Below are 16965 nucleotides of genomic sequence, written 5' to 3' on the forward strand. Positions count from 1 at the left end.
CAATATTATGATGACCCAAATCAGAGGATACATAATGTCCTATCACAATATAGATATTGAATCAATAGATTCCTAGCACTAAATTAAATTGAGCAGAAAATTAATCAGCAACTATTTAGATAATCGATTAATCGTTTTTTTTTTTTAAAGAAAAAACACGTTAAATGTAAATATTTTCTGGTTTCTTCAGTCCTCAATGATACTAAACTGAATATCTTTGGGTTGTGGACTGTTGTTCGGGACAAAACATGAAATTTTAGTTTGCATCTTGGGCTTTGGGAAACAGTTATCAACATTTTTCACAATGTCTGAATTTTTACAGACTGAACGACTAATCAATTAATCGAGAAAATAATTGACAGATTCATCGATATTGAGAATAATCATTAGTTACAGCCTGTTGCCGCTGTTAACTTGCACATTTTAAATCCACTCAACAAATTAAAGAGGAACTGCAAAGTAAACCTGAGAAGGCAGCATGGACTGGATATCGTCATCATTACTGCGAGTCAATATGAAGAATGAGTTGCTGTGTAGTTTGTGGCTGTGCAAGGTAGGTCAGATGAAGGCCAACAGCACTAAACCCTTGTTAGACCTGCCTTATCTGGAGTGGTGCAACACACACACACACACGTACTGTAAGTATCAGCTCACACACACACGTACACACATCTCTCCAACAAATCCCAAGTCAAGTCTTCGTCTGTCTCCAATCCCTCATGCATTTGGTATGACGGCATGCTGTATACTGCAGGGATGTGTCATTGGCTCATATCTCAGAACTAAGTGTGTGTGGATATTCCCATAAAAGTTGAGAAGGCAGTAAATGCTATATGTCAAGTTGGCGGGTGGGTGTCTTTCTTCTTACCATTAGCTGCCAGTAAATACTATGAATGTAAATGTGAGTGAGGCAGTGAGCGCTATGATTCCAGATTTTCCAGTCAGAGTTACCGAGCTCCAAGCAGACAGAGAAGGCAGACACACAGTCATCCTGTCGTTACACTGCCAAGTCTTCCATGTCCGTGTCTCACATCTGTTTGCTGTTACACACACACACACACACATACACGTACACTCACACACACACACACACACACACACAGTATGCACTGTACGATACATTATGTCACAAACAAAATGCACACACCAAAACCTACACAAGCACAGCTTTGGTGCAAGAAAGCTTCTATAACGCCCACACGAACCACCCACACAACTGCACAAGTACCAAACTGCCAATATTAACACAATTCCAAGCAGGGCATTGCTGAAAAGAGTGTGCATGCTTTGCAGACTATTCATGGATAAAGAGTTTAAAAATTAAATCACATTTTAATGCTTTGAAGTCAACTTTAAGAACCTCAGATTCAAGAGGTGGTCTTATTTCCTGAGGAAGACGAATAAAAGAGTGTTTGCATTTTCTCTATTTAACCAGCCAATCTGCACCTGCAGCAGATGAAACCGGTCTCACATAATCAATAGTGCCCGAATACGGTAAATAATTATTCTGTACACTCATCTCTCCAATTTAAGTTCTCAGAGAACAAGGAGCCAAAAGCAATAGTTACTGATTCAATTGTATACGGGGCATTCTGACTTAAGTAGCACTTTCACATCAATAGTCTAGAGGTGTAATTCTCCACCAGTGAAAATGCACACATACAAACACACACTTCTGATCCTGAAGGATTTGGCTGCTGCAGCAGCAGTGACAGTGTGACTGTTTTGGCCTTTGATGTCAGGAGTCAGTAAACCTCTGGGAAATTGGCTTCGATCCTCGCCCCGTCTCCACCCCTCGGTCTGAAAGTAAAGAGCAGCTTCCCAAAAAGCCTCATTATAAAGTCAAGAGAGGAGCTTCTTGTTATAATGATCTATTCAAAAAGCCTTGAGTCTTTGTGTCAAGTTAAGTCCAGAGATTGTATCTTCTTTTGGGAAATACTTGCTCATTTCAAAAGCATCAGTCATTCATACGTGTCTTTAAAAGCCTCCCATCTCCTCAACTCTCTTTTCCCAGTGACACGCTACACTGTTTGGGATTAAGGCTCTGGGTTTTAGCAGAGGAGATATTCTGACTTAAAAGAGTGGAATTGAGGAAGTCCATCATACTTAGAGAGACAGAGAGGAAGGGAGAGAGACTTTGACATTTTGAGGAGAAAAAAAAAAAAATTCACAGTCTTTAAAGACACCTTTCCTTATAGCTACTTACATCCATACATGTTCACATGCTCGTTCAGAAACAAATTCTCACGGCCAAAGATGCCAGCCACACATCTACGTGGACGAAAGACCATGTCAGAGAGAAAAAGGCAAAGGAGAGTAAACATTTGTCTCTTTTATCTCTTCATTTCAAATGCTTGTCTATTTACAGAATGGCTTCTCTTTTTACCCCTTCTAATTTGCAATCTATCATCATCCCTTTTCATCATGACAAAAAGGCGGATTTTGGATTCCTGGAGACAGGCGAAAACAAAGACGGGAGACTTTGAGAGCAAGCCATTACAACATGACTTATGAGAAGACTTTCTGACAGTGCTTTAGTGTGTGATTAATATGCTGTAGGCGTATGTTGCATCCATAGGAGCAGGGGGAGGAGGGCATCTGGAGGGCAACGCTGGCGTCCCGAGGTGTACGACCTATATATAAGCCCTGACGCCTGGGGCTGAAGTAGCCTGCAATCCCCTGATTCAGCCCAAATGACGGATACCTTAGATGCCTTCCTCCACTATCACAGACTCTCTCTCTCTCGCTCTGAACAGCCTGCCTTGCTGGAGGGTGAATCTTAGCACTCAACCCCTATCCTCACCTCCTTTGCCCCTTTCCACTCACGCATGCCAGAATATGTGCCATTTGATCCCCATATCCTTTCACGGTGCAACAGAAACAAGCGGACACTATTGCATCATGTGGACGGATAATTGTTTTCCATAAGTTCATTAAAATAATCAGGATAAGCAACACAAACCTAGGGCTTTATATTTATTTCCTAAGAGTTTTCTCTAATGTTTGTTTATTTTTGTGAATATATGGATATTCTTACATCTAAAAAGTATTCAAATTTTTTTGAAAATCTCCTTTTGTTGAACTGGTCATGACCAGTAGACATACCCAACCAGTGCAAACCAAACAAGTTGGGAAACACAGGTGCATACAATCAGTTACTTAGTAAAGGTGGTTTAGTGGTTTTGTGAGATGTTGCAAGCTGATTGTTCGCATACAGTGCTACCAGAGAGAAAAGAAGGCAAGAAGAGGAATCAAGGAAATAAGCAGTCAACTCTATTTCTTGTGTGTTTCTTGGCTTCAATCCATGTCTTTAAACTTTAACTTCTGTGTGTTTGGGTGCATTTATATGTGTGTGCTCATACATGCATCTGTTTTCTTCTGGGAATGTGAAACCTTAGTGAAAGCATGCAAGTCTGAGTGAAACAGCATGGAAAATACAAAGCTATTTTTTAGTTTCCTCAAAGTTGACATTATGATGCTACAGGATTTTCATCAGCCAATAACGGTATGTGATTTTCCTATGTGTGTATCTATTTGTGAGCACAAACAGGAACTTTTATCTGTGTGTGTGTGTGCACACGCACGTGCTCTGTTTGTTTTGGCCTGAGAACTGTGGGAGTGCATTTATCAACAACAACACAGTCCCAGGCGACCCTGAGGACCCAAACACTAAAAGCCACTCTGGTTCCCATGAGCGCCTGGCCCACGCAGCCTGTCACTGGATTGTGTTGGTTTCTATTGTGAAACTTGATACAATGTTACTTCAAATAAACCAGTAAATCACAGCTTAATCACAACGTTACCATGATAAAATTACAGTGTAATTACAGACACGGGCCACATCAACGTAGTCAACTTGATGTTGGTCCTGTCTTTGTGTTTCTGAGATGAACATTTTAAAACTCAGTCTTTAATCAGAACGCAATGAAAAAGTACAGACTGGGAAAGCAAAAGCATGGGATTGCATTAGTATTCTAATTTGACTTTGTAGTATGTTGTCATTCTACCCTCATTGTGACATCTAAACATAACTTTACAATCTATCTTTGCTGGGTTCTCATTCATGAATGAGTAGAGTTATAAGTAGAGTATAAAATTTTTGCTTTCTGTGTCTTCTGTTTCATCTCTGTCTGACACTCTGTGTGTGGCAGGAGAGTTGCGGTTCAAAGGGAGGAATAATAGGAAAACATAAATCATCTTTAGAAATCAAGACACATGCCCTTCTGATATCTAAATTCTTCAAGATTACTCAAGCAAAAGAGTTACTTCATGAGAAAATTTACAAATAAACAAGTATAGATAACATTTCTGCATTGCAAGAATAATCTAGATCATCTCTGTGTATGTTTTTGTTGTTAAACTTTAATAGAATAATTTCCATTTGCAACAACTTTTACCATCTTACTTTAGCATGTTAGCATGCTAACATTTGCTATTTAGCACTTGACACAAAGTATGCCTGAGGTTATAGTTATTAGTTTTGCAGGTACTTGGTCATACACCATAGTATTGGACAACATTTTGACCTGATGATGGCGCTAGAGGAAAAGTTAATAGCTCACCAAATTTATTACGATTCATCCTGAGGGAAACATGAATGTCTGTACCAAATTTCATAGCAATCCATCCAATAGTTATTTCACTGAAAATCACAAATGCAAACCTTGTGGGGGTGCAAGAGGAAAAGTCAGGGGATAACCAAAGTCATTAAGATACATTGTCTGGGAACCATGAATGTCAGTACAATTTTTTGTGCCAATATATCTGGTAAATGCTGCAATATTTCACAGGATAATTGAAAACTTGCTGGTGGTGCAAGGAAAAGTCAGGTGGTCGCCAAAGTCAGCAGGCTTCATCCTCTGTTTCAAATTTCATGACATCCATAGCAATTCAATAGTTGAGACATTTCAGTCTGAACCGCAAGTGGTGGATTGACCAACAGACTGATATCCCTTGAGTCACGCCGTTTGCCTGGGTAACAATAAAAACTTGCAGCTATGCATTCCTTTAACAATTTCCATTCAGTGACGTTGTGCAAAACTCTCATTTCACACTGGCTGGTAACTGATGAAATTGTGCTATTTTTACTATGGCCAGCTTGGAAGCCAACGTCTTCCATAGGGGAAAAAAGAAATGAACAAAGGCCAGGAATACAAAAGGCAAAGAAGAAAGAAAGAAAGAAAGAAAGAAAGAAAGAAAGAAAGAAAGAAAGAAAGAAAGGCCCATCAGTGTGCAGGTGAGCTGGCCACAGCTGCAGCCGTACAACAAGCTGTCTTTGATTCACTGCAGTTCAAACACATAGCAGGAGAATCACCTCACTGATGAAAGAACACCAATGATATCAAACTACCACATCTCTGCTCTCCCAGGCATTGGGCACTGACACAAACACACACAAACACACACACACACACACACACACACACACACACACACATTATCTTAGAATTGCACAATAATATACTAAGGGCTAACAGTGAGAGCATAAAGATATTTAAACCAGCATTATATGGATGTAGAAAGGTGCAGCAGCTTGAACATCCCCTGCTGTAAATGGACAAATATTTAACACACACACACACACACACACACAAATCCAGTCATTCACTTCTGATCAAAGACAGTGACTCTAATGTCTCTGATGCTTACCCCCTGAGGGACCTGTACCTGGACAGATGAGAAGTCAGAGGAAGAAGATATGGGGGAAAGAGATGAAGAGGGTTTTCTGAGCAGATCAGAAGACAGATGAAGGAGATACAGAAGACAGGAAGAACAAGAGAAGGAGAAGAAGGGCGGGAATACAGAAAGCAAAAGAGAGACACTAAAAAGGCAAAGCTGAAATTGTTTTCATTGTAAAACAAGTAAAAATCAGTGAAACATACCTGTCCATTGTCCTTACATATGCTGAGGGCTGCTTTCAGAAAAAGCAAAATAGCTGGGAGGATGGAAGAGAGAAGCTATGTTTCCCTCCAACTGTCAAGGGAACTTTAAGTAAAATATCACAAAAAAAACAAAATGCTAAGATGCCTCATTCCCAACAGCTGGGCTTAAGTGAATAAACAGGCTTCCTGAATGTAGAAAAACACACATCCACAAGGGAAACAGAAAGAGACAAGATGTTATTGTCTTCTACTGTCAGCAAATGTTGCTCATATTTCATCCTTTCATCTAAAAAAAAAAGGGAATTAAAGAAATTCACTTATGTTTAAATTGATTTCCATAAAGGCAGAACAGCAAACCTAAGCGTGCAAACAGCAACAGGTGTGACATTGCTGGAAGGGTTTTTAAAGACATCTGACAGACAGTATTTCAGGATGTCCAAAGACATTTCTGGGCTCTGGTGCAATGTAACTGAATCATGTGACTGATCATGCCAAACCCATATAATTTTAAAACTGAATACACTTAAAGTACGGAAAATGTTTTGCATGATTGGTAAGATTTTATCTAAATTATAGTCTTGTTTTAACTCAGTAGAGATGGGGGGAAATGTCTCTGATGTCCCTCCAACGCCTCAGAACAGGAGAAAAACAGAGTTTGTCTCAGGATTTCTTCATGCTCAGCAATCAGCACAGCTCAATCCAACTACCAGCTGAAGTTACTCTCATCTGTCTGGTGTCTGTGCATGTCTGTCTAGCAGCAGGGATCCAGCAGTGTCTGTAACCATGGCAACCACAAGGGTGTAGCGCTGACAATCAGGGGAAGTGATGACAAGCAAACAAATGCTACACACACTATGATCAAAGTAAGGGAAAAGTTATATAATTGGCATCCTTGGGTGTACACTGGGGTTTTGCCACTGTTGTGTTGTTATAAAAAGAAACAGCTGAATTCTGTCGTTGGCAAAAGAGCAACTCCGCTAGACTTACTCAAGTTCCATGTGTTGCTCAAGGGCAACTTGACCTGTTTACTTTATGCCTATTTACTTTTCTCTCCCAGACTTCCTCTGTCTGCCTCTTTCAAACCAGCCGTCTTCTGGTTATGAGCTCACTGCATCAGCTGCAGCCACCAAATATAAAACTCCCTCCCAGGAACTCGAGGGCCACTGAGGTCTCTTTCGTGATTAGCAATCATGGCATGTATGTTGCGTAGGTTTGAAGCCACAGCAACTGTCACAGCATCCTTCAGCACACTCTTTCATCGCTCATCTTTCCCTCCTGACTACTTCGTAAAGAAGAAGCGCTAATAAGGAACATAAGGTGCTGTAGGTAATAAAGACAAAGGTAATATACTGTACCACAGACATGATCAATCAAGTCCTAATTGGTACAAGCCTGTGTTGAGATACAGTAGTAGGAGAGAGGAGAGTGTTAAGACAGCAAAAAGAAAGATGGAGGGTGAAACAAAAAGTAAGAAACAGAGAGTATTGACTTTATGACCTATATGTTGAGCAACAGCAACTCTAGAAATGAGGGATTGCAAGGCTTTTAGCACTGGTCTCTTCAGACACGGCTGGAAATACATCGCACGCAAACACAGAAAAGCATGCATGCAATATAAAATATTTCATAACTGTCATTAAATATACCAAATAAGCAACTATGAGAGAAAAACACAGAGCGGATCCAGTTGGTGAGGAAGGATTTGAGTGAAATTATCTCTGGTTTATGGCAAATTAAGTTGCACTGATCTCCACACATACACACACACACACACACACACAGCCACTAGTGGTCAGACTGGCAGGCAGGAGGGAAGCTCGAGTGTGCAGGGATCTGACCAGTTCACCGTATACTGGCTGCCAAAAAATCCACCGCACACATACACACACATATTTAGACACAAACACACGCCACGGCTTTGTCCGACCACAGCTTCTCAGTGTGCCTTTGCATACATGCATACATACTGTATAAGCGCAAGTGTATCAGTTCAAGTTTGTGTGTGCAGGCCTGCGTATCCACATACGCAGTGTGTGTATTTGTGTGAGGGAATCAGACCGATTGTGTTACAGTGTCCTCTAAGTGTGTATGCATGGGAGTGGGGAGTTTAAGACACAGTATAAACAACCAAGGGACTCCCTTGCCTTGTGTTTACTGACCGAGATAAAGGCTGTCATTCCTCTCTCACCGCCAGCCTACTTCCTCCTCCGTCCAACCAGAGAGAGGCAGAGATGCACTTAAGCCTTGGCAATGTCAAAACGATCTTATCTTGCCAATAAAGCTTCTTGAATGGATTTAGATTAAACTGAGAGAGGAAAAAAAAAGACAAGAGAGCGCACAGTGGTGCAACTCGGGTCGTCCCCCCACCCCCCACCCCCACCCCTCCCTGGAGAGCCCTCCTCCTCCACCTCCTCCTCGTCATCTCCTCCCACCTCACATGTTAATGTACTTACAGCTCTAGAAAAACCTTCGCCTTCTCGTTCTGCCCTGAGATGTTGGCTGGCATAACAAACAGGAGCAAAGCCTGAAATAGTCTCTCCCCCTGTTTCCCATGCTGCACTGGAAGTATTTCCGTGGTAAAGCGAATTCCCAACGTTGGATCACGTAATTTACCCACGTCTGTCTTTCCACTTCCCTCTCTCTGTGAGTTTTGCTGTATTACTGTCAGTCTCTCTCTGACGCCTTTTCTTTCATGTCTCCTCACTCCTCCCTTTTGCTCTATCGCTCTATTTCTTCATATATATATATATTTTTTTTTTTTGCCTCTTCCACCCTCAATCTCTCTCCATCTGTGGTAGGGAGTGAGACGCATGGTCTACCCACACTGACCGATAAAAGCAGCCCTTTGGCTCTGTCATTTAGGCAGCCTGTCTGTTATACAGCTCAGGATGTTGCAGGCAAGGGCATCCCACTGCCTCAAAGGCGCAGACTGTCTACATATGATGTCACAGGTTTGGATTCATCTCATGACCTTTCTTGAAAGTTGCTTCCTATCCTTCTAATCTCTAGCCACTGTTTTCCGATCTTTATTTACCCAAGGGTTTACTTGCACACATTTACACCTTGAAGAACTGCAACCACAGTCTGACTCTATAAACCAAGAAATACTATAAATGCATCTTAATACAGCTCAGGCTTCATCTGCTTCCACTGTGAAAGAGCACAACAGAGGAGAGAAGTAATGAAAAGAGCAGGAGAGTAAAAGGAGCATAAAAAGCAGCAATAAAATATTTTTAGCTTTAGACCCATTCATGTCTCGAACCGGGGCCAGGAGAAACCGCACCACCATGACTATGAATGGTACTGTTAGTTAGTTACTACTTTCTTTCTATTTCTTTCTCTCTTTCTTTCTATTTCTTTCTCTTTCTCTCTTGGCAAGTGCCCTGCCACTGGAGAAATGCTTGGTTCAGATTCGAATGTGTGTATGTGTGAGTGTGTGCAGAGTCTGGACAAAGAGAGCCAGTGTGGACAACAGAACACAATCAACCACTCAATGGATAGCTATTAACTCATCGCACACAAATACACACAAACACACACACACACACACACACAAATTCCAAAGTCCAAGGACAAGAAGCAGTGACATTCAGACCCGACCGACCAATCAGCGCGCTTTACCACAGCCACAATGGAGCCAGTCAATGAGCAGCAGAGGACGACGGGAGATCTGTGAATCAAAGTGTCTGACTCGTCATCCCTGTCTCACTAATCTTCTACCCTCTTTCCCTCCCTCCTTTCATTCTCTCAATCCTCCTCTTTCCCAGGGTGGATCTCTCAGTGGTTAAAGGTGGTTAGAAGAGGCCAACGGGCAGAGTCCACCTCCCACACACACTCATGTATGAATCACACTATTGAGAGCTGGGTTCGATTCCCAACACTGGTTCTTTTGATTTTAAGACTCATCTGCGTATGAGTTTTATTTTTGACAACCGCATCCAACTACCGTGTGAGTTGTCTTTTAATTTTCACGTCATGTCAGAGTGAGTGCATGCTGAAAAGGAAGAGGTGAGTCAGTAGGGCTGAGAGATATCTCAGTATTGTTGTTTATCACTCCAGATTATCTCTCCAGCTCTCAGTGAAGTACAGTAAATGATAAGTTAGATTTTATCTACATCTGTGACAGTAAGACATCATAAAGAAGTCCAAAGCAGCTGCAGCCGTGTTTCTTGCCCTGTTGGACTGCATTGATGTCACCATGTTCCCAGATCTCTGATGTTAGTCTGAATAAGAACGATGATGGAAACAGCAACAAAAATAACTGTAATTCTGCTTACTTGTGAGTAAACTTTGGATGTTGTTCAAGGAAACACCAAAAAAGAATTGCCGCAACGGGAAGGACATGACATGAACTTTCTGCAATGTTCTTGAACATTTTAGTATATGTCATAACATATGGATATCAAGGTAACGATAACTATAGTAGTAACCGTTTAGTCCATATTTCCCACCCATACGTCACGTCAGCTCTAGCTTATAGTAAAACTGTATAGTCGTCAACTTAATCTAACATTTCCCCTTTGATGGTAGCCAACTTTTTGGTTTGCTACAAGCCACAACATGCGAAAACAACAGGTGAACTGCTTTCAACAGAACTTTGAAGTATCTCCGCACTTTCCCTATCTTTGAATTTCCCTTTCATGACTCCTCACAGTCACTCTCCCTTTCTCTCTTTGAATGCAGAGAAAACACGAAAAGGTGGGAGACTGTCTGCCTCCCAAAAACAAAACACGGTTCAAGGCAGCTAGCTGTATCCCCCGGTTGATGTTGTATGAACTCACATACCTCTCTCTATTGCGAAATGGAATTTTTGATACAGTACGGCTGTATATAAAAAGTTGGAAAAACTATTTTAACTGGACAAGTGCTCTTAATGGTAAAACCAAGTGAGGAATGTATGTTTGAGGAATGTGTGCCCCCCCCCCCACCCAACTTCCCCAAACACACACTGATCGTGAGTATCATACTCACACTTTCCCTGTCACGTCTTCATTTTTAGCAGCCGGCAGTGTTACATGGAATACGAGACGACCACCCACACATACACACTCACACACATATGCTGCTGGGAAATGTGAATGACTCTGTCACTAAAAGTGCCATATACTAAATACAATAGTGCCTTGTGCTGCAGTGATGAGTAACTCTGAGCTACTCTTGTATGTGTGTGTGTGTGTGTGCACATGCGGGAGTGTGTGCTTGCTTGTGTGTTGCACAACTAAGGGCAGGCAAGCACATGTGGGTGCTACATAAATCACACCATGAATCAATTAGAAAGTATAAATTTGAGAAGTCCTACAGCAGTCAATGGCCTGGTACACAGCCTACAAACACACCACTCCCATACACCAGCATGCACACATCCAGACAAATAGCCAGACGCACACAAATAGAGTTAGGGTGTGGGTATGATGTAATTCATAATTACACATGAAAGGAAGCCAAAAATTAAACTTAATAAAAATGTTGAATTTTATTGGATTTGGCTTCTCTTTTTGTGCATCTCTGTTTGTCCTTTAGTAACCCCCGTCACCTTAAACCCATATACAAAAGTCTCATTCACACACACTTGCACACAGTAGCTGTCAGACAGTGTTAAACACAGTATCTGGGAGTTGTCCTGACTTAACCGAAGGTGTGTGTGTGTGTATCCGTTTAAGATCAAGGATACCACCTCTGTTACTTTGCTATTACATAACTCTGTGTTAATGCAGGCACTTGTGGTAGCAGCTATTGTATACTGTCCTGCATGTCTGTGCGTGTGTAGCATTCACAAATATTCAGCTATGGTGAATTTCATTAATAAGAGATTTTTTTTGTTGCATTTCTCATTCCTTGTTTAGGAAACTTTTAAAAAGTGTTGTTTACTATTGGTGCAACTTTCACTGTCAGGCTTGTCTTTCTATAGATAGACAAGTTTCTTTCTTTGCAGAAATGCAAAGTTGGGGAACTTAAAACAGCAAAATCTGAGATTTTTTTCCTGAATTTTAGTCCCTGGGGGCCAAGCTCAAAAAAAGCTGAAAAACTTATTTATATAGCACTTCTCAAAACAACATTTACAAAGTGCTTCACATTAGTTGTACGAATGCAACTAAAAAGTATCTTTTGTTAGATCTATCTCACCTGGGAAACGCCCAGGTCTTTCAGACTCCACACTCCCAGTTTGTGATATGAAAAATTTCCAGTCTCCAAGCTGAGATAATCCCAAATAACATCATCAGGTTTGTTTTCTCAGACTATAAAAAACTGCCCCCGGAGCTTCAGAAGATAGCAGCAATCCTATAAAAGTAGAGTCATAGAGTAGTAGAAGAAAGTGCCCCTGTAATTTTGAGCAACTCCGTTTCCGCTCACTCCGCTCTACACCTTCCTGTGTTGAATTCCCAAAATTAGAAACTTGAGTTTCAAAAAATAAACAGTGAGCTTGGATACATTTGGGGATTTGATGGAACTGCAAAATTATGCACTTTTATCATGATAACAATAAGCTTTTTTTAAATTTAGAACCTGTACCAATGAGAATAGTCAATTACATTACATAACAACATAAATAAACATAGACATCATAGGTTCTTGTGCCATATCCTGACTGATTTTATAATCAAACATCACATAACTGAACATTTTTGTTCAGTTACACATTACACATTTGTCTTCTTTGCCTTTGTTACACTGCCATGATGGATCTAAATTTAAAAATAATCTGTTATTTTTTGCTTTCACTTTGGTAACAAGAGCGTATGAATTTAATGCCAAAAACAGATATGAATAGAACTGACATGAACAGAAATGAAACAGGACGTTGTGAGTATGCAGTCTGTGACTCAGCCCGCTGATCCAGCCTACATCTGTCTGCACTAAACCACCACAACCGGTCATTACTCCATTACATCAGGACACTCCCAATGTATCCCAATGGGATATTGTTGCTAGGCACTTACTGTTCTTTCTCACCTATGTGAGAAATGGATAAAACCCAGATTAATATCACACATGAATGCACACCCATAGACACACATGCACATCTTATGAAAGTTGTACACGCAAAGCTTGGGAACAACAAGCACCTGTGAAAAGACGCACATCTGTGAGGGACTGCGAGAAACCGTGGCTCATATAAACACACTTCCAAAACGGACGCAGACTCTGTTGTCCATCCGCCCACCAATCCACCCACTAACCATCTATGCTAGCTGGGAAGCAACAGACAAAGTAGCTGATCAGTCAACTTATCCGGAAGTTAAAACACATACAGCAGCCTCCTCCGCAATGTGTAGATGAAAGGAAATGGGGAAGAAGAGGAGAAATACAGTCTGTGACAGGAAGAGCATTGGGGTAAATGCAGGAGACATGGGCTGCAGTTCTTAAAATATTCTGTCATTTAGAGTGGATGAAATTGTTATCAACGAACATTTTAACAAGGATAATGATAGAAAAAGACAGAATCTTTTGATATACCATCAAATCTGTGTAAAGGATGACAACTCCTCTAGCTCAGATAAAATGATGAGCAACTGAAATCCTTTGATATAAGAGGAAAATCACAACTACCGCTGAGCATTAGAGGAAAGATGCAAACTGTGTGGCCTGTCTCTCTCTCCCTAAGTGTGAATTTACTAATTTTCCCCCTGTGGATTGAAACTCATGGATAAGTTTACACACAGAATAGATGCCTAGACCCCCCGAGCTAGTTACATCATGTTTCATACCACTAATGTATTCTTCTGGTTCAGCGCATCCATAAGGAGGAGTGAAACACACACGTTTTGTTTGTATTTTTCCAAACATACAAATTCAAACCTTCAAATGCTTTCTCTTTCTCTTTTACAAAAAAACATCAGTTCAAATTGAGGAGAAGTTGGTGGAAAAACACACACACACACACACACAACTGTGGGATCTGCTAATGTAGCATGCTTGTTTTTGGACAGATGTCACAGAATTAATCAATGAACCTTTTACTGTTTAAAATATCTTCCAACCAATAGTCCAAAACGCAAAGATATCCAATTTACAATTATACAAAATTGGGGAAAGCAGCAAATTTTCATATTTGAGAAGCAGAGACCAGAAGATATTTGGCCTTTTTGCCTTATAAATAAACCTTCCACTGATTGTTTAATGCATACAAATTGTTCTGTCAATCAATTTATCTATGAATCCACCAATCGTTTCAGCACTTGGTCTGTCATTGATTGTTTTCATGATTAAAATGTTGGTGTTGGCATCTATATGTGCATGAGTGTGTTTATGTGTGTGTGAAGACAATCTATGGTTGGTGATGGGATAATGATGTGACACACACACACACACACACAAAAACTTCCACATTCCCCACAGTTCAGGCAGAGCGGTCTTTGTGGCCTTCCAAGAGTCAGTGTGTCCAGCCAGGCTCGAGTTACAGCAGACAAGATCCTCTCACTCCTTCTCTGACACACACACCAACCCACACACAGACACACACACACATTTTCAAGCATCCATCATCTTTACAGAGGCATCCACTGAACAGGCCAGGGAGCAGCCAGAGACCATTGGTTTAGTTACTCTTCTCTGACTTTCTGACTCATTCCTGTAACTCTCCGCTGTCTATAAGAGTAGAAAAAGAGATAGAAAGACCGGTTTGTCTGTCAAAGAGACCTGAAACAAGCCATCCCTATTTGCATTTCTTGTGGCGCTGTGTGACCCAAAGGAAAAGCGCAGAATAACAAAAAAGGTGAGGTGCAGTGACTCAAGGACACCTGAGCTGTTCGACAATAGAGTGAATCAGCAATCTGATAAACGGACGAAGGTAAACACAGATTTACACAAACATACTTAACTAGACTACTGGGAAAAAAAATGATGAAACAGATGCATGTAAAGGAGACTTATACTAGTGTCAGCATCAAGGAGGAAAACACGTTCTAACTTGAGAGCACAAGCGTCACAGTTGCTATAGTTGTGCTATTTGTGGAGCTTTGAATTCAAGTGGATTTCAGGGTAATACTCTATGCAGCTTTGCACAGTATGAAATCAAAGTACCGAGGTAATTATGGGTCATCATTAAAAGATATTTAGCTGACTGAAGATGTGTGTGCGCGCCTGTGTGTGTGTGTGTGTGTGTGTTTGTGTGTGTCACATCTATTCTAGGAAAATTCCAGAGGGGAGACCCTGTGACTGACCCCCACCTCACAGGATCTGACAGGATATCACCACCCGGGTACACACATATGCACATATGCACATATGCATATATGCACATACACACAGAAACAAACACATGATGGAAGAACATGTAACATATATGCACAAGGAGACACACAGCAGCGAAAGACTGCGAGCAACCACATGTATGCACGAACGACCAGATACACCTTAATCACTGGCAGCTAAACTGAGCTTTGAAGTCCAATATCCAATAGCGATATCTTACACTGCTTAATAGGATATAAAGGTTTTCCAATTCCACCAAGATGCACTGCAAAAATGTGTATTTTAACAACACTTATATGCCAATAATAGTTTTATACTCTCCAAAAATTACATCTCTATTTCAAAAAAAGAATGAAAAAATGCCTTTTTTTCTTAGTATCCTAACAAATTTCGCTTCCACTTAGACTTTTGCAACACCAGTCTGTATCTTGACTCTACAGGCAACAACAGATAAGGCTAGAATTTAAGAGATGGCATTTAATAACTTCAGTTGATTGGCGCTGGAAACAAAATGAGCTTACCTGAGCATACTTCGAGACCATCTTATTTAAAAAATCTGATTTCACTTACATGTTAAGGCTATTTTGTTGCAGTGGGCAGGTCGCCGCCTTCAATGATCCGTTACTATCTGAGCGTCCAATCTCCAAACTTCCTTTGACACACAACAGGAGAATCCCCCCCTAATGCTATGGAAAGAGCACGCGCGCATACACACACATACGCACGCACACACACGCACCAAATACGCGCGCGCAAAGAGAAATACTTCAATAAACACGCCCTAGTTATCAGAAACACTGCAGCTGACGGTACAGACCTAATATCCCTACAATGCACTGGAGCGCGGAGGAGACGGTAAACACACGGTAAAGTTTCTAAACAGAGAGAGGAGAAAACACTGGTTCTGACACCATCTCCTACCTTTTTCTCTCCCCTCCTCTTCCACAGCTCCTTCAGCCGTTTCCAAACTCTGTCACGACGAGGCTCGCCGCAGACTGCGAAATCAAACAGCCGCTTTTCGGTAACCTGGGAACAGCAGAGAGAGTACGGACGTGTGCTCTTACATGCAGCGACTCCGTGTGTGTATGTGTGGGGAATATGTGTGTGTGAGTGTGCGTGTGTGTGTGTATGTGTGTGTATGTGTGTGAGTGTGTAGTGTGACAGTTCATGGGGAGAATGAGCAGAGAGAGGAGAACCGGGGAACTTAGGGGGAGTTCCCGTTAACAGACCGGCGGGGCGGGGGCTCGATGAGAATGACAGGCCGGCCAGTTTTTAGGTTCACGGCTCATTACTGTTGTGTATATCGCTGCTAGAAGTGAAAAGTAACAAGTATGTTTACTTTAGTATATTTGTGCTGGAGGGTTTTTTGTAGCATGTCATTTTGAGGCACTGGTAGGCTACTACCCAGTGTTTCAGTTTGTCTAACTTTATACTTCCACGGCAGTGATTCTCAAACTTTTTCACGTCAAGGACCCCTAAACTGACACAAACTATACCACGGACCCCCATTTGATAAGATTTTTGCTTTTAGATGTTTTAATACAGTAAGTGTATGAAGCCATGACCAAAATAATCATACATACTGTTATTGTGTTACTTATGGATGGAATTATAGTGGAAATAAATGAGTCCCCTTTTTGCTGTGGAGCCACTGGAACCCCCTCAAGGACCCCTGTGGGGCCCCCAGACCCCACTTTGAGAACCATTGCTCTATTCTCTAGTACTTTTAGCTGATGGGTAGCCTATGCCACAAGATTTTAGCCTACGTACAAAACATATAAGCTCATAAAATATGATTTTTCCATAAATCAAGGATGCAAGTAACCATTATTTTCATTTCATTACTCATTAATCTGATTATTTTTGTGATTAATCGATTCATCATTTGGTC

The 16965-nt window shown here is 41.2% G+C and overlaps 1 protein-coding gene across 2 annotated transcripts in view; it reads right to left on the reverse strand.

Annotated features, from left to right (window-relative positions):
- Positions 1-16256, reverse strand: part of ppp2r3a (protein phosphatase 2, regulatory subunit B'', alpha) — a 60326-nt gene extending 44070 nt beyond the window's left edge. Inside the window, exon 1 of one of the 2 annotated variants that reach the window (XM_067615144.1) lies at positions 15996-16256. The gene's annotated coding sequence lies outside the window, so the exon portion shown is untranslated. Of the gene's footprint in view, positions 1-15644; positions 15780-15995 lie in introns of those variants that run through there. The other variant, XM_067615145.1, reaches the window with a different exon arrangement.
- Positions 16257-16965: the final 709 nt, after the last annotated feature.

Source organism: Thunnus thynnus, chromosome 16 (assembly GCF_963924715.1).
Source record: "Thunnus thynnus chromosome 16, fThuThy2.1, whole genome shotgun sequence".
Taxonomy (NCBI): domain Eukaryota; kingdom Metazoa; phylum Chordata; class Actinopteri; order Scombriformes; family Scombridae; genus Thunnus; species Thunnus thynnus.